Source organism: Zingiber officinale, chromosome 1A (genome assembly GCF_018446385.1).
Source record: "Zingiber officinale cultivar Zhangliang chromosome 1A, Zo_v1.1, whole genome shotgun sequence".
Lineage (NCBI taxonomy): Eukaryota > Viridiplantae > Streptophyta > Magnoliopsida > Zingiberales > Zingiberaceae > Zingiber > Zingiber officinale.
The window spans coordinates 15,463,553-15,480,574 of NC_055987.1; the positions used below are offsets into that span (position 1 = coordinate 15,463,553).

At 44.3% G+C, this 17,022-nt stretch overlaps 1 long non-coding RNA gene across 1 annotated transcript; it reads right to left on the reverse strand.

Moving 5' to 3' along the window:
* Positions 1-12,039: 12,039 nt before the first annotated feature.
* On the reverse strand, positions 12,040-14,615 carry LOC122000308. Its single transcript, XR_006117071.1, has 4 exons — positions 14,124-14,615; positions 13,911-14,016; positions 13,792-13,836; positions 12,040-12,292 (listed from the first exon to the last, which is right to left on the reverse strand). It is a non-coding gene; the product is annotated as an uncharacterized LOC122000308 (long non-coding RNA).
* Between the last annotated feature and the right edge of the window lie 2,407 nt (positions 14,616-17,022).

Below are 17,022 nucleotides of genomic sequence, written 5' to 3' on the forward strand. Positions count from 1 at the left end.
CTTTTCACCTGGTGTATTTTGGACCCCGTGGGTGTTTTTATGTGATCAACTAAGTTAGGTTAGGTCCTTCTTGTTATTTGATCCCTATGTCTAAGTGTGCAGGAACTTAGGAGCGTAGGAAGTTAAGCAGAAGACGCAGCTAGCGAGAAGGATGGCATGGGAAGGGAGCCGACGGGTTCGATGCGTCCGAAGGATGAAAGAGCTGTGGAAGAGTACACCGGTGGACGAGAAGAACGTGCACGGTGTTTGAGGGAGGAGAAGCCGGGTCGGAAACTTGCTCGAGGAGAAGGCCGAAAATTGGGTTCGAGTGAGCCCTATTTCGGTTGGCCGCAATTACCCAAGCAATCAGAACTTCAAAAGATGAATAGAAGTCAAAAGGAGCTGAAAAGCTAGCTGGAGGCGCCTTCAACAAAGGGCTGAAGGCGCCTGCGCTGCCTTCAGGCTTGGAGGCACCTCCATTCCCTTTGAGGCACCTCATACCCAGTCCGAGGCGCCCTCAAGGGCAATGGAGGCGTCTCAGACCCAGTCTTCGTGACCGTTTGCAATCGGATAGAGTTTTATCCGGTCAAACTGCTTGGAGGCGCCCTCAACCCTCTTGGAGGCGCCTTCAACACTCGGGATAAGATTTCCAGGAGCTATATAAAGACCCCTGGAACTAGAAAATTAATCAATCAACTGAGTATTCAATTCCTAGCAATAGTTTGGATTTTTCAGTGTGTAAAAGATTTCTTCGCCTTCCAAGAATGAGATCTTTCTGATCTTTTTCATCGCCTTGGATTAACAATCCCCTGGGTTGTAACCAAGTTAAATTCTCTGTTTTCTCTTTATTTTTGTTAGTTTATTTCTTTATTATTATTGCATTTTTTTGAGTTGAAAGAAACGAGGAGGGTATTTTTATTGTGAAGGCAATTCATCCCCCTCTTGTCGACCCCGCTGCACCAACAAGTGGTATCAGAGCCCGACAACCTCAGAAGGACTAACCGCCGACTGAAGTACGAAGATCAAGATAATGATCGGAACATGCATTCATCCTTCGAAATTTGACGGAGACTTTACTACATGGAAGCGAAGAATGGAGGTATTTTTAAAGACTGAGTTTGATATTCTTCTTATTATGAAATATGATTTTGTAGCCCCCAAAGACAAGGAAGAATACAATTGGACGAAGAAGGAGCAAGCCGATTTCGTGGCCAACGGAAAGGCGAAGTTCCACCTGCTCAACGTCTTGTCGCCCCAGGAGGTAAGTCAGATCGGAGGCTACGACTCCGCTAAAGACCTCTGGGAAAAATTCCTAGAGCTCCACGAAGGCACCTCAGAAGCAAAGTTAGCAAGGCGCAACATCCTCCGGACTCAGTTGACGAATCTTCGGATGAACAACGGCGAGAAGGTAGCACAACTCTAGGCGAGAATTAAGGAGTTGATAACTCAACTGACCCATCTCGGAGAACCGGTAACGAACTAAGATTCTATCCGGTATGTGCTCAATGCCTTCCCAAGAACTCCAGAGTGGGCTTCCTTAGTAGATTTTTACTACATCTCTAAGGACTTTGAGGTAAGTACTTTAGAAAGTTTATTCTCTACATTTGAACTTCACGAAACAAGAATTGTAGAACCTAAAGAGAAGTCAAGTCTCAATGTTGCCCTATAAGCCGAGATGGACGATTCCGACTTTGAAGCGTCAATCGACGAAACTGAAGCGGCATTATTGGTAAGGAAGTTGAATAAATTTTTTTAAAACTAATAAATTTAGATCGCAGTCGAAGAAGCATCAACGTAACAAAAGGATGATCCGATGCTACAACTGCAATGAAGAAGGGCACATCAAGGATGACTGTCCCAAATTAAAGAAAAGGAACAAGGAGAAGTCTCAAAGACCGACGTCCTCCAAACGCAAGAGTCTGAAGGCTACATGGGATGAATCTTCATCCTTGGAATATGAAGTCGAAGCTTTCTCGGGATTAACACTGATGGCCAACCATCTTTTTGAAGAAACCAGCTTGGAGATGAGCATAGATAAAGGGGGAGGATCATCAGAAGAAGAAAGCTATGATGAAGGGGGAGCATCACCAAGTGAGGTAAGTAAGGTACGTGCTCTAACCCCTACTCAGTCCTTTCAATTTATCAAAGTGCTTATGAAAGATCTAGCAAAATTAGAAAAAGAAAATGCTAAATTAAAATTAAACTTAGTAAAAGCATGCCCTCTAGAAATGTATAATAATTTGAAATTAGAATATGAAAAATAAAAAATTAAAATTGAAAAATTGAAAAATGATCATACATGGCTAAATAAATTTCTAAAATAAAAAATTAAAATTTATGGAAAATTGAATTAATATATTAGAAAATACCAGGATCAACTTAGAAAAGTTCCCAAAAGTTATGTACCCCCTAAGTTCTTAAAAAATCCAGTAGGAAAGAACCTATACTGGGTTCTAAAATCTTTACTAGTTTAATTTTTTTAGTTAGAGCTTATAGTGAGAAAATTAAACGTTAAAATTTCTTTATGAGGCTTTGTCTAAGGAAGTGGTTGTTGCTCCAATAACCAAGAAGGCCTAGTGCATCACCACAACTTGGAAGTCAAAATATCGAAATAAAATATTTAATTAACTTTCTGGTAAAAGCATTAAAATTAGAATTAAATAATATTTTTAAAATTTTTTCAAACATCTTTTTTAAAATTCTTCAAAAATATTTTTTTCTCTTAAGAAAAATATTTGTTACTTAAAAAAATTCTCAAATAACATTTTTTTAAGTTAAAATTTCTTCTGAAGTTAGAAATGTGTATTTATTTTTTTCTCAAAAAATTGTCTTGCCTAAGTTTTACTTAGAAAATTTTTAAAAAAGATTTTTTTTTCTTAGAAATCATTTTGAAAATGCTGCACTTGGATTTTAAAAATCATTTTTTTACTTGATTTTTTTTACTTGATAATTATTACCTCATTCTTTTTGCTGTGATAAAAGGAGAAGAAAGATAGGTACAAGTGTAGGGGGAATTTTTAATGTTTTTTACTTAAAATTTATTTTTAACTTATGTTGCAAATTCTATTGCAAGCCTTATGCTTGAACTGTTAGTTTAGTAATTTCTATAAATTATTGTTTGTCTATTTTATTTCCCTAACTTGAACTTGGGTTAATTTACATCAAAAAGGGGGAGATTGTTGGACCCCGTGGGTGTTTTGATGTGATCAACCAAGTTAGGTTAGGTCCTGCTTGTTATTTTATTTCTGTGTCTAAGTGTGCAGGAACTTAGGAGTGCAGGAAGTCGAGCGGAAGACGTAGCGGAAAACACATCTAGCGAGAATGACGACACGAGAAGGGAGCCGACGGGGTCGGTGCATTTGAAGGACGAAAGAGCTGCGGAAGAGTACACCGGTGGACGAGAAGAACGTGCGTGATATTCGAGGGATGTAGAGCCGGGTCAGAAGCCTGCTCGAGGAGAAAGCCGAAAATTAGGTTTGGGTGAGCCCTATTTCGGTTGGCCACAATCACCGAAGCAATCGGAGCTTTGGAAGATGAATAGAAGTCAAAAGGAGCTGAAAAGCTAGTTGGAGGCACCTTCAACAAAGGGCTGAAGGTGCCTGCGCTGCCTGCAGGTTTGGAGGCGCCTCTATTCCCTTTGAGGGCTGAAGGTGCCTGCAGGTTTGGGTGCTGAAGGTGCCTTCAACAAAGGGCTGAAGGTGCCTGCGCTGCCTGCAAGTTTGAAGACTGGGTCTGAGGTGCCTCCATTGCCCTTGAGTTGCCTTCAAGTGCAAGCTGCTGGAGCTGGACTTGGTAGATGAATCACGTGCTAAAGCTGTCGTCCAGTTGATGGCCTACCACCAAAGGATGAAGCAGAACTACAATCGGAGGGTGATCCCAAGGTCGTTCTAGGTCAGCGATTTGGTATGGAAGAAAGTAAAGTCGGTCGATGACGTCACCAAGCTAGAAGCCCAGTGGGCTGGACCCTTCAAGGTCATGGAGAAGCTCCGTTCGGCCGCCTATTACTTGGAGAATGAGGACGAACGCCAACTGGAGCGGCCGTGGAACATGAATCATCTCCAGCCTTACCGAGTCGGGTGAGAGGTGCGCCGATGTAATAATCAATGTATCTTTATTTCCCTATGCTCCTTGTATGCAGGGCAGAAATAAAGGACTCAAATTCCAAACTCTGTGCCGAACGGCACAACAAATCGTTGAGCGGCGATGTTAAACCCATGCCTCCACCAACGGTCGAGCGTCGACGTTAAACCCATGTCTCTACCGACGGTCGAGCGGCGACCTTAAACCCAAGTTTTTGTCAAATTGTCAAGCGACGACGTTAAACCCATGTCTCCATCGACGGTCGAGTGGCGACCTTAAACCCAAGTCTTCGGCAAATCGTCAAGCGACGACCTTAAACTCATGTCTCCATCGACGGTCGAGCGACGATCTTAAACCCAAGTCTTCGGCAAATCGTCGAGTGGTGATGTTCAATCCATGTCTCCATCGACGGTCGAGCGGCGACCTTAAATCCAAGAGGGCATAAATCATAAAGATAGACAATGATTATAGCCGAACGGAAGGATTAGGCCAGACATGCAAACAAACAAGGACCATTTTAAAGAGAAAGCCCACCGAGCGGGCAGATAATTCATTGATCAAAAGGAAGAACCGCCGATCAACGGACATACAATGAGACTTCAAAAACTTTTAGAAGATGGACGCTCGACCTCACTCTATATAATCAAAAACATCATCAGGCATCGAGTCGTTCAATTTGCTGTGATTGATGATGTTGTCCGTCGTCTCAGAGGGAAGGTGGCCGTCTATCTTAAGCTGCTGAAGCGTCCCGTCGATGGCCAGCTCGAAGACGTGGACGATCTGCTGGACAACCTTATCGGTGAACTGGTCTAAGCAGAGGTAAGCTTGCTTCAGCGCTTCAAACCTAGCCGGCTCAACTTCCCGGTAGGTCACTAGAGCCGAGCGGGAGGTCTCCAGGGCATCCTTGAGCTTCCCCTTCAGAGAGGCTTCTTCAACCGATCGACAGTCCCGCTCGGTAATCAGGTAGTCCTCAGCCTCTTTGAGCTTCTGGGCGAGCTGCCGAGCCTCCTGCTTCTTTAGCTCCAGATCAGCGATGGCTCGTTTCTTCCTTGTCGTGGCTAGCTCGATCTTTTTATCATAAGTTTTCACCTGCACCTCGAGCTGGCCCAGCCGGACTTCCTGATCGACGGACTTCTTCTGCTCGGCCTCAAGGAGCTTCTGGGCCTTCTCCAGATCGACCTTTAACTTGGCGATCGATGGCCCCTGGGAGGAAGAGGTGCCGCCCGAGATCTTGAACTTCTTCAGCTCATCCTCCACAAAAGCGAGTCGCTGGCACATGGCCACGCTCTCCACCCAGTACTATAGATAAACCGGAAAATGTTGAGCGTCGATCGGAGGTAAATTATGACTTGCTGATGAAATATGTACCCCGATGGACATCTGCAGGTTGCTGTTGGCGAGCGCTCCTAGTGACATCGTCGCCGCTCAGGCCCTCGCTTCCTCCCAAACGTCGGCGAGTGACCCACAGATCAGAATCTTGTGCTCGGGGATATGCGGATGAGCGCATTGCTCGAGGTAGCCCAGTGCTCGAGGTAGTAGTCTGTTCGAAGGTTGAGGACCACCGTCACGGATCGCCGGTCGCTCGGGTCCGACTGGGAGGAGGCCACTGGACCGGAAGGTGCGGCAGTGGACGCAGGATCAATCCTGGACCGCAATGGTCTTCGTTGGGTCGGTGGCAGAAAGGCGACCGGCTGGGCAGCAAGGGTCTCTGGTGGTAGCTCGGCCAGAGACGGGGTCCGGTCGGATGAAGTAACCTCCACCGTTGCAGGGATGGTCACAGGAGAAGAGGTACCGACCCGCTCGGCGACCCCCACAGCCGAGGTGGCGGAGCGGGATGGATTGTCCGTGCGGTGCCTCTTGCGCCTAGGAAGGGGCACTCCATCACCAGAAGACTTGGAGCCTCTGGTCCAAATGGCGGGTCATGCTCCGGGGGTTGGGAGAGGGTCACCAGCTGCTTCAATGCTGGTCGTCTAGCCGGCGATGCCTTCACCCACAGCGGATGTCTTCCCGCTCCCAGCAAGCGTGCCCTCGTGGGAGCTAACCGACGCTAAGCCGCAGCTCACCAACTCCTTTGTAGCAACCGCCTCGACCTCGACATCTTTCAACTTGCTATAGCCAACCACCCGTGCTCGCATCATGATTTGAGCTACAAAAGGAAAAAGGAAATCAGTTAGACTCAAAGAAAAGAACCCAAGAAGTTTCTTACCTAAGCCACGCGGGAGTCAGGATCGGATCGGATTCAGGCCGAAGATGTGTATCACACCTTCCAGCAGCAGCTTATGGATGACATATTTCTGGCCGGCCAGCATGGTCACTGCATGAAGATAGTCCGGCCGACTCTTGTACTTCTTCAGATCGGACTGAGAGGGCAAGCCGACCTATCATCGCATTCGGTAGCAAGGCCGCTCGGGAAGACGCAAAAAGAAAAAAAAAATACTCCTTCCAATGTTTGTTGAAAGTAGGCATCTTGTTAAAAAAGACCAGCCTAACCCCCGACTGAAAGAGGAAAGTCCCTAGCTCGGACTACTTGGGATAGTAAAAATAATGGAAGACGCGCGAGGTCAGGGGAATGTCGCGCAGCTGAAACAAAACTACGACGTCGCACAACAAACGGAAGGAATTTGGTACGAGTTGCAGAAGGGGAACACGAAAATAGTTACAAATTTTGATGATGAAGGGGTGGATCGGGAATCGAATACCGGCCACAAATCGGTCTCGGAAAAGATAGATAGTGTCGACCGCCGGGTCATTTGGTCGATCGGACGGGGAGACCATGATTATATCATGATCAAAGGGGATATCGAAGACATTCCTAAGGCTCTCAGCGTCACCCGCATCAAATCTAGTCTCCATGGTACTGTACCAGAGACCAGGAGCGGGGTCAGACGACTGAGAAGAGTTGGCCATTGCCGGAAAACAAGAAAACAAGACTTCAATAGAAATAAAGATGGACAGAAAGCACAACGAACACAGGAAAGAGGCGATGATCTAAAAGAATTGCAAAAGATCGAAGAGAGCTTACAGAAAGAGCAGAAAAGGTTGTCGCAAAAGAAGACAGGAAGTCGTCGGAACACTGATCGCATAGGAATCGTCGGGCACTTGAGCGGAACGCAAAGGTAAGGGGGAAGGGGGCTCTGCGAGGTTATAAACCTTCGGCTCGGCCAAGCAGAGCCGTCGGATCTAGGACGTAAAACCCAAGACGCGATCCAACCGTGGAATTCAAACCGTCAGATGTCGCGTCAAAGCTTGTCTCTTCGGCCATGCGACGACTGCGACAGCGACACGTGGCATTCCCTCATTAGTTCACATTTAATGGGTGTCATTATCAAGCGTGGGCGTATGCTCGACCTTAATGGGGGTGATTTACATGAATTCCGAAGAGATTCTGGTGATGTCAGCATTGACCGCACACGTCCGAGGACATTGAGGGAGAAAGCCCAAGTGCAAATACTTGGAGCTCCGATCGGCTACAAGGATCAGTCTCGGGGTCGACCGACACTCTTTGGCGAACCGATTGGAGTCCTACCAATATGATGGTCGATCAACCAACCGATCTCTATGCTTCATTTTATCTAGTCAGTCGGACTTGTAGCCTCCTTCGACTAGACTTGAGAGGGAGTCATGTGATCTGGTGATAAGGGCCCAACCCTCAGAGGGTCGTTGACACGGTGGAAGTCAAAGTCTAGGTGATCAACGCCCCTGTATCGCTGGCCGGTCGGACAACCCACTTGCCCGACCGGGGTGAAGGATAGCCAGGCCGATATCAACCCAATGTTACCATAGCTCGGTCGCATACCAAGCTCCCGACGCTCAGAAAACCGTATGCCGGTAGGCAAACGTCGTGTAGCCAGCTCGCTTGGACTTACATCGAGCCTCGGAACCAGTGAAACGGGATCGCAGTCGAGCAGTCACACTCAAATATAGCTCGGCACAACAACAGAGCTTAGACAGTGGAATGTTGGCCGAGCGGCCACTCCACTCGGCCCAAGGGCCAGACCACCCGGACAGTTGAGGGCTGGCTGAGCGACCATCCCGCTCGACCCACTAACAGACAAAAGGAGGATCAGTCGATATCCTTATGGGAACTCGTGCCACCGAGAGACAGCATGGTTTGCGGCATGGCTAGACAGAGGATCGTACGACAGAAGCTTCCACTGTCATGTCCGAGATATGTTCGGGTCATTGAGGTATGGTGTCAGAGATGATTTCCTGATATGTCTTTTCAGGGAAAATTTTGAGAAGCGTGCACGTCTCAAAAAGCAAGCACGTGCGCTCCCAGTAGCCCTATATAAGGAGCACCAAGCTTCAACGGAGGTATGCTAGCTTTTACGATAGCTACACTGTTACTCTGTTACTTCGCTTCCATGCTTTCACATCATTAGTGACTGACTTGAGCGTCGAAAGACCATCACCGGGGAACCCCTCCTTGGCTCGGCACTGACGCTGCTGTGGTTGCAGGTCCACCTAGCTCGGAGTCCACGCACGGTCAATAGGAGCACCACACCCCCCAACATCCATCGCCTTGACTTTCGTACAGGATCAAATTTGGTAGCTCGGAGTCCGCGCACAGTCAACAACAGGAGTGTCACGTCCCTAGCATCCATCACCTCGACTCTCGGACAGGATCACTACGTTATAGCATTCTATAGTTTAAAAGTCTCCGATCGTGCGTCTGACGTCCATATACATATATGTACCTCTCTCTGTATCCATAGAATCGTCACTAGAACATATCTATATTTAAAAGTCTCTGATCATGTCTATAAATGCATAAAAGTAGCACGAACGGAAAAGAATCCACATGAATTGAACTACTCCTTCATGTAAAATGCTTTTCCCACCCCCTCTGACAGCACACCCCCCTTCTCTCCCTTATTAAATGACCTTTTTACCCCTTCCTTTAAAATAACAAGTTATTTTATTTTTTCCAATTTTATTTACTTTCTTTAGTTTTATTTTTTCCAATTTTATTTACTTAGTTTTATTTTTTAAAATAAATTTGGTTTATTATTTTTTTCATCAATTTTTTTTATTTTTATCCATATTATACTTTAAAATTTTTTATAAATAATAACCCCTAAAATCTATTATTAAAAAAAATAAAGATTATAAGATATCGAAACCTCTATCTCAATATCACCTGTCCCCGTGTCCCACTCATTGCCCCAACCCATCGTTGGCGGCATCGCCGGCGGCCTTCGGCCGTCGTCCCAATTAAAACTATATCCTAAGGGGAAGGTGAATGTGGTTGCCATCGATGCGATCAACCCCGAAATTCGGTTGGATTTGAGTAAACTTTCCTTCGTCGACGATCTGAGTCCCTGCTTAAATTCGGCCGAATTTCAAAGTCGATCGCCCTGATAGCGACCCCCGGGTTCATCTTCTCCTAGGGTATAGTTTTGGTCGGGGCGACGACTAGAGGCCGCCGGTAGTGAGCTTGAGGCGACGAGTAGGATAGGTCGATAGAAGGGCAGAGAAAATTGGGGACAAAAGATCCAATCTCATATTACAAATATAAAAAAGCATGATTTTTTTGCCGAGAAAATACTTTAAAAAATTAAAAAATAGTATAAAGGTATATAATATGATGGGACTGGGAAGAGTGTGTGTGTGAAAATTTATGACTAAAAAAATAAATAAAAAATTATAAATATATAATAAAAAAGTAAAAAAGAATTAAAATTATAAAAAAACTGATTAAAAAAACAAAAAACAATAAAATAAAACAAAACAAAATAAAATGATATATATATATATATATATATATTATTTTGATCTATATTTTTATACTATTTAAATTTTTACAAATAATAACCCTTAAAATCTAAGATAAAAAATAAACAAAGGTTAAAATAAATAAATAAAAATTATTCAAAAAATAAAACTGATAAAAAATAAATTTAGTTAAAAAACAAAACTTAAAAAAAAAAATAAAAAAAAATAAAAGAGGAATAAGGAAAAGGATAGAAGAATAATATGATTGTATTTTATGATGAGTCCGGGAAAAGGAGGGTGTCAGCGAAGGTGGGAAAAGCAGCACTCCTCCTTCATCCATGTGAGAAAGTCTCAATTTGTTTCTTATCCGATTCCTCAGCCTCAGGATTTGACTGTGCATCCACAGTCAGTCCAAGGCGTTCCTCAAACCAGTCACTCTCCGTCAAGATTCAAGAATCACCTCGTCACGTGGCTCCAGGTTTCCTCCTCTGGAGCAGTAAAGTATGGGCATGCGCTCGCACCGCGACACTACCTTCCAAAGCAGAGCACCAGTACGTTCCCCTGTCACCGTGCCATATGATGTGCCTGGTGCGTTGCACCTGGAAACCAAATGATTGCGCTGTCACAGGAATCCTAGATACAATCTTTGGACATGCATGGTATCAGCAGATCATACGCAAGTTGCCTATTCCAGGAATCCTAATCCTATCTCTGTCCATCCTAATTAACCTGCTGCTTCGTTTGTTTCCTTCTAACCATGTTATTTTTTTTTTATAGTAAAGCATAACATTGTCTGTAATCAACTGGGGAAAACAAACAACTGAAAGCGAAAAATGGTGAGAAATCAAAAGACGAACTAAATTTGTTTCCGATCAGTTAATGTCTGCAAAGCATTCTCAAGGCGTGGCTAGGTTTTAGGTTTCCAGGTTAGATCAGAAGGCTGCCTACTCTGCCCTATACAGCTCATCAAAGATTAGCAGGGGAGGTAATCAACTTGCCAACGACATTGATTACAGATCATTTCGTACTTTCCTAGATATATAGGGTCCGAGTGACAAGGTTGCTTTCAACAACCCATTCAAACAAGATGTGAACCTTGACACCTTGACGGACGCATCTTCTCGTGAAAAAAAATTTGCTCACCCTCTAATCAATATGATGGTCGGCTTTAAGTTAATCTCCCTTCATATAATTTAAGTACGTACTATAAATATATAAAATCAATATAATCACTTTTTAATACAAAAGATGTGAATGTGAGCATGGTATGAATATTTTAAAAGTCCATTGTGTATAAATTATATTTTAAATTTACTATTATGAAAAAGACAGTCTATCTCTAAAATTAATTTAGATCATAAAAAAAATATATGGGTGCCCACGGTGAACGACCACCGTGGGCATCTGTCACCGTCAATGAAACAATATTTTTTTTGTTGATTTTTTAAGTTCCCAGTTATGTCAATAAACATTTATCTTTAAAGTTTAGAGGTTAGGTTATAATATTAAGTATAAAAAAAATTAGGTACTCACAGATTGTACAGGGTAAGATATGCAAGATATCAAAACTATATACATACATACACAAGGGTATAAGGGGTGCCTAGCATGCGCGACCCCATGGATAGCTAGCATGGGCGAGTGAGTGCAACCAGGGCGCTTGAAAGTATTCTGGGCGCCCTGTGTACACTCAATTGGCTACACTGGAAACCTAACAAATCATGTCCACGTGTGTTATATATGATCAACTAAGCACCACCTCCCTCGTGCGCATCCACATTAGGCGCCTGAGTGCATGCGGGGCGACTGAAAGTGATTTGGGCACCCCACTGCACTCAGGCCCCCAACGTTGGGCCCCTGAGTGCAATGGAGCGCCTAGATCACTTCACACACACAGAGATATAATATGTGGTGAACAGAGCATTTCTTTAGACCTAGAAAATTTTATTAAGTGGCCATGATTTTTACAGAAAATCATACAAACTAGAAAATTGTAAGCATACAAACTAACTTAGATTATAACTAATTACAAGCTTGCATAAGAAAATAGTAAGAGCATTACAAAAGCATATTTATAGTGTCATGCCCCAGGTAGTCTCTATCAGAAGAATTTTTGACAGCATCTCCCCTGTACGGGTGACAATATGAAACTATACTACATACCCTCAGGACCACATATACCTCGGCCAACCCGACCGGAACAATAACAATAAAAATACCTAAACAAATCACGCAATTTATATCAAAACAGCCTCCGGCTGTCATCACAATACAAAAGAAATCGAAAACAACATCTAAACTTACCTCTTCTGTCGATTGACAGGTGCGTAGCGAAACATAACAATTACAAATCTACTAAGCAAGTAAAAATACAACCATCACAATACTTAAAGACAAACCACACAAAATTTAGAGTGCAAAACCAATATAAGTCTGAAACAAATAGAAAACCACAAGACTAATACGTAAACTCTCGTGACCAGGGGACTAGCAACTGGAATCTCCTGACGACCTCAAACTGAAATAAGAAAATATCAATGGGGTGAGTCCAACACTCAGCGGATACCAAGTTGACATGCATAATACGAAATAACTAGTAGTTATAAATATATGTACAGTCTCCTGGAGTAATGGAAAATGTAAAACGGTAAGAAAATGAGAAGCTGTACTTACCAGAACCTCTTATCAGAATAATAAGGTCGTCAGAACAAAAGTAATATGTCCCTGTATGCATGTCAAACATATGCATCCATCCAATATACAGCAAATAAAGTGCAACAAACACAAGCAATAATGCAATCATGCATATGATTCCAATGACATGTCCTGGTCACCTCTGACGCCAGTCAGCCATCTCACATATAATGGTGAGACTGAGTGGGTAGGACTATAACAATTGTGCACTCTACCATCACTGCTCCTGATGAGTGATCGAGTGGACAGGATGTTGTCGGAGTGCACCTATCCTCCTACCCCAAATCATAAGTGGGGGAGCTCAATGCTCTCATCTCCCTGAGACAATCCAGAGAAGAGATTCCTGTCGGCTACCACGCTACATCACCACTACCCATGAGCGGACCAGCGGAGCCTAACAGAGCAAAACTGTCTGTCGGCTATCACGCTGCATCACCACTACCCATGAGCAAACTAGCGGAGCCTAACAGAGCAAAACTGCCACACAACCTGCCTTATATACCACTAGCCATGAGTGGTTATGTGTGCAGATCTATGTAACTAGCAATGTGCTCAACAATAATGGAGTCATCAATCACTCAGCATATATGCAATCATGCGAGATGGTGCATGACACTAAGCATGAAAATCATGGCCATATCTACCTCCATAAAACATGTACCAAAAATAAATGGATCAAATAAATAAATCTAGGTACACGGGTCATATATGGTAAATGTCTAGTCCGGTGTATCACAAGGCATGGTATGCCACTACCTCTATGAGCATAAATAATCATGGCAATAAACAAGAGGGTATAAAACATAAATGCAGAACAGATAAAAGCATGCAACAGGTATCATGTAGTGACATACAAAAACAAAGATAAACATAATTATTACTAGAGGTTATAACCTACTACGCATATCAAAATGACATTATCAAAAGAGATAAGTCAAGGTACCCGCCTCAAATAGAAGATCCAATCAAGTCAAATCTAATGTCGAGACACTCATCTCGAAACAGAGTCCTGCATCGATCAATATATATATATATATATATATATATATATATATATATATATATATATATATATATATATAGCTAAAATTCATAAGAATTAGATAGCTAGATAAAATCCCCAAAACTAATTTAGGGAAAACCCTAATCAACATAGTCATTTGTCTACCTAAATTAAATCCAACAATTAACTAGGGTTAACTACCTTAATCCTAATCATTCCATTAGATTAATTCTAAACCTAATCAATCTACATATGATCAACTAATTACAACTTTCAATTCAAACCACGATCAACAACAAAGATCAATTAGCTATCCTTACCTCACTTCACAACCGCTGTTGATCCTCAGTCAAGGAGTGTGTTTCCTGCTAGAAACAAGGTGAGATGCTTGGACAAACAAGAAAACGCCACTGTCTAGATCTAGAGAACAAAATCTCACCTCTCACGACCCTCTTCTATTGATTCACAACCAAAGAGATTGTTGCTGCCAGGAAAGAGCAACTGCCGGTGACCAAGAAAACCCCACAATTTAGATCCATCAAACCCTACACATGTTGGACAAATCCACTAAACGGATCAAGAAGAGGAGATCATGAATTCAACCCAGAATCTATACATCACTAAAGTCCAACATCCAATTAGTTTCCCTTACCTCTAAGATCTCAGCTAGGGCACGGGTGAGGTTGGCTGCCAGCGCTAGGGCAGAGGGAATGGGAACTCAGTCGCTCCAGCGAGGGTTGGCTCAATCCTCGCAGCAACGGCGGCAGATTCGAGCTAGGGCAACAATTATCGCGCCTCAGATCAGGACGAAGAGAACTCAGCCGGAACTAGGGCAGAGGGATGCTTCGCGTGTCGGCAAAGAAAAGTGACTGATCGGAAAAGAGGAAAGAAGAGGTCGTCGGAGAGGGCGTCGGAGATCAGGAAGAAGAAGATCCAGAGGGCGGCAAGGTAGAATCACACGAAGAGGCAAAGGGAAGGTTTCAGCAGGGCAGCTCGGCCGGTGGTGGCTCACGCGTTGCTGGCGCTTGGGCAGAGACGGAAGAGAAGAGAGGAAGAGGATTGGGCAGAGGCGAGGAAGGTAATCGGTTTCAGCCACGAAGAGGAAGAGGAGGGGAAGAAGAGGAGATCGGGAGGAGAAGTTCGGGCATGGCACGACGACGGGGAAAAGAAAAAGAAAAGGAAAAGAAAAATAAAACTTTTCCTCGTTCAATGGGGTAGCCTAAATAGGCTTTTCTGTGACCCAATATTTATCCCTATAACCTACACCATACGACCTCCGAAAAATTCTTAGAAAATTCTTAAAAATTTCAAAAAATTCCGTTAAGGTTATTCCTCTATTTAACCTTATTATTTATTTAATATTTGTTGTCGTATTTTACATTCTCTCCCACTAATAAAAATTTGGTCCCCAAATTTCATTATTTACCATCAGCAACAGATAAATAGTATAAATGTTGAACGAAAAATTAACCCACATACCTCAAGTGAAAAGATGGGGGTATCGAGCTCGAATCGTATCGTCGAGCTCCCAAGTAGCCTCCTCGTCAGAATGATGATATCATCTGACTTTAACTAGTCAGATAGTCTTGTTCCACAGCTGCCACTCTTTCTGGTCCAGAATCCATACCGGAACCTCCTCGTAGGTAATGTCAGGATGAATGGGAACTGGTATATCTAACAGAATATGTACTGGGTCGGCAATGTATCTCCTCAGCATAGACACATGGAACACATTGTGAATGTCTGCCAGAGCCGGTGGTAGCACCAGACGATAAACTACTGCTCCAATCCTCTCCAAGATCTGGAAAGACCCAATGTATCATGGGGCTAGCTTACCTCGGAGGTCAAATCTCTTCACCCCTTTCATGGGTGAAACTCTTAGGAATATATGGTCGCCAATTGAGAACTCCAGGGGTCTACGTCTCTGATCAGCATAACTCTTCTGGCGGTCCTGCGCCTCGAACATCCTCCTTCTAATAGTACGGACCAACTCTGCCACTTACTGAGCTCTATGAGGTCCTAACAGTTGGACCTCCCCAACCTCCTCCCAGAGGGTGGGTGCCCGACAAGGCCTACCATACAACGCTTCAAACAGTGTCATCTGAATAGCTGAATGATAGCTGTTGTTGTAGGCGAACTCTACTAATGACAAGTGGTCCTCCTAACTGCCTCCAAAATCCATAACACAAGACCTCAGCAAGTCCTCTAGAGTCTGAATGGTCTGCTTCGACTGTCCATCAGTCTCCAAATGGAAGGCTGTATTGAATCAGAGCTGTGTGCCCATGGCCTGCTACAAACTCTGCCAGAATCGGGACGTGACCGTGGGTCTCTATCCGATATAATACTCAATAGAACACTATGCAATCTGATGATCTCTCGACAATATAGCTCTGCCAATCGATCCAGAGAATTGGTCTTTCGAATCGCTAAGAAGTGCACGGATTTGGTTAATCGATCAATGACTACCCAAATCGCGTCATGGCCTCGTCGTGTCTTAGGCAATCCCACCACAAAATCCATAGTGATGTGTTGGTGCGGGTAGCACTAACGGTCTAACCTAGGTTTTGATGAATGACAAATAGGTTAAGTTAGTTTTGTTGTTGTCTGACACTTTGATCGAGTGTACAGGAGAAGTCCAGACAGGTCGACGGGCTGACCGGATGTCTGGCACGAAGTCCAGCTAGGTCGACGGGCTGACCGGATAGCTGGCGTGAAATCCAAGCAGGTCGACGGGCTGACCGGATGCTTGGCGAGAAGTCCAAGCGGGTCGACGGGCTGACCGGACGCTTGGCGAGAAGTCCAGCTAGGTCGACGGGCTGACCGGATAGCTGGCAAGAAGTCTAGACGGGTCGAAGGGCTGACCGGGCGTCTGGCAGGTAAGTAAGGTAAGTCACTGGAGGGGAGTGACTGCGAGGACGCGTTCCCGGGAAGGGAACATTAGGCGTCGATCCGGCTTAGATCCATTTCGGATATCTAAGTCGAGATCGTGACTAGATTCCTGTAAAGACCTAATCTACCCTATTTTTGCTAATTCATACTCACTTTGCTTTTGCTAACAATCTGTGTTGCAGGGTAAATTTGCCTCCGGACTAACGTTTTTCTTGCAGGACGGATTCTGCGGGAAAACAGGGTCCAGGCGCCCGGAAGGGATCCGGGCGCCCGGGAGGGAAATTTCATCCTGATCGCGCGTCGCCACGTGGAGCTCGCTGGTTGGACTTGCCACGTCTCACCAAGGCGCCCGGAAGGCATCCAGGGCGCCCCGAGCCTCATATAAAAGAAGGCTCAGAGGAGAGCTTCAGTACAACAACGAAAAGAAAAGTCTTCCACTGCTCTGCACTTCTGCGACGCTAACAAAGCTCCGACACTACGCTCCTTTCTTGTCTTTATTGTCAGTATTTGCTTTTCATTTTCATTAGCATTCATTGTACTGTTTTTTGTAATCATTATTTCGAACTGCTAGTGAATTGCCCAACGAAAGTACTCACGGAGTACGGGCCTTCGAGTAGGAGTCGTCACAGGCTCCGAACGAAGTAAAAAAACACTGTGTCAAT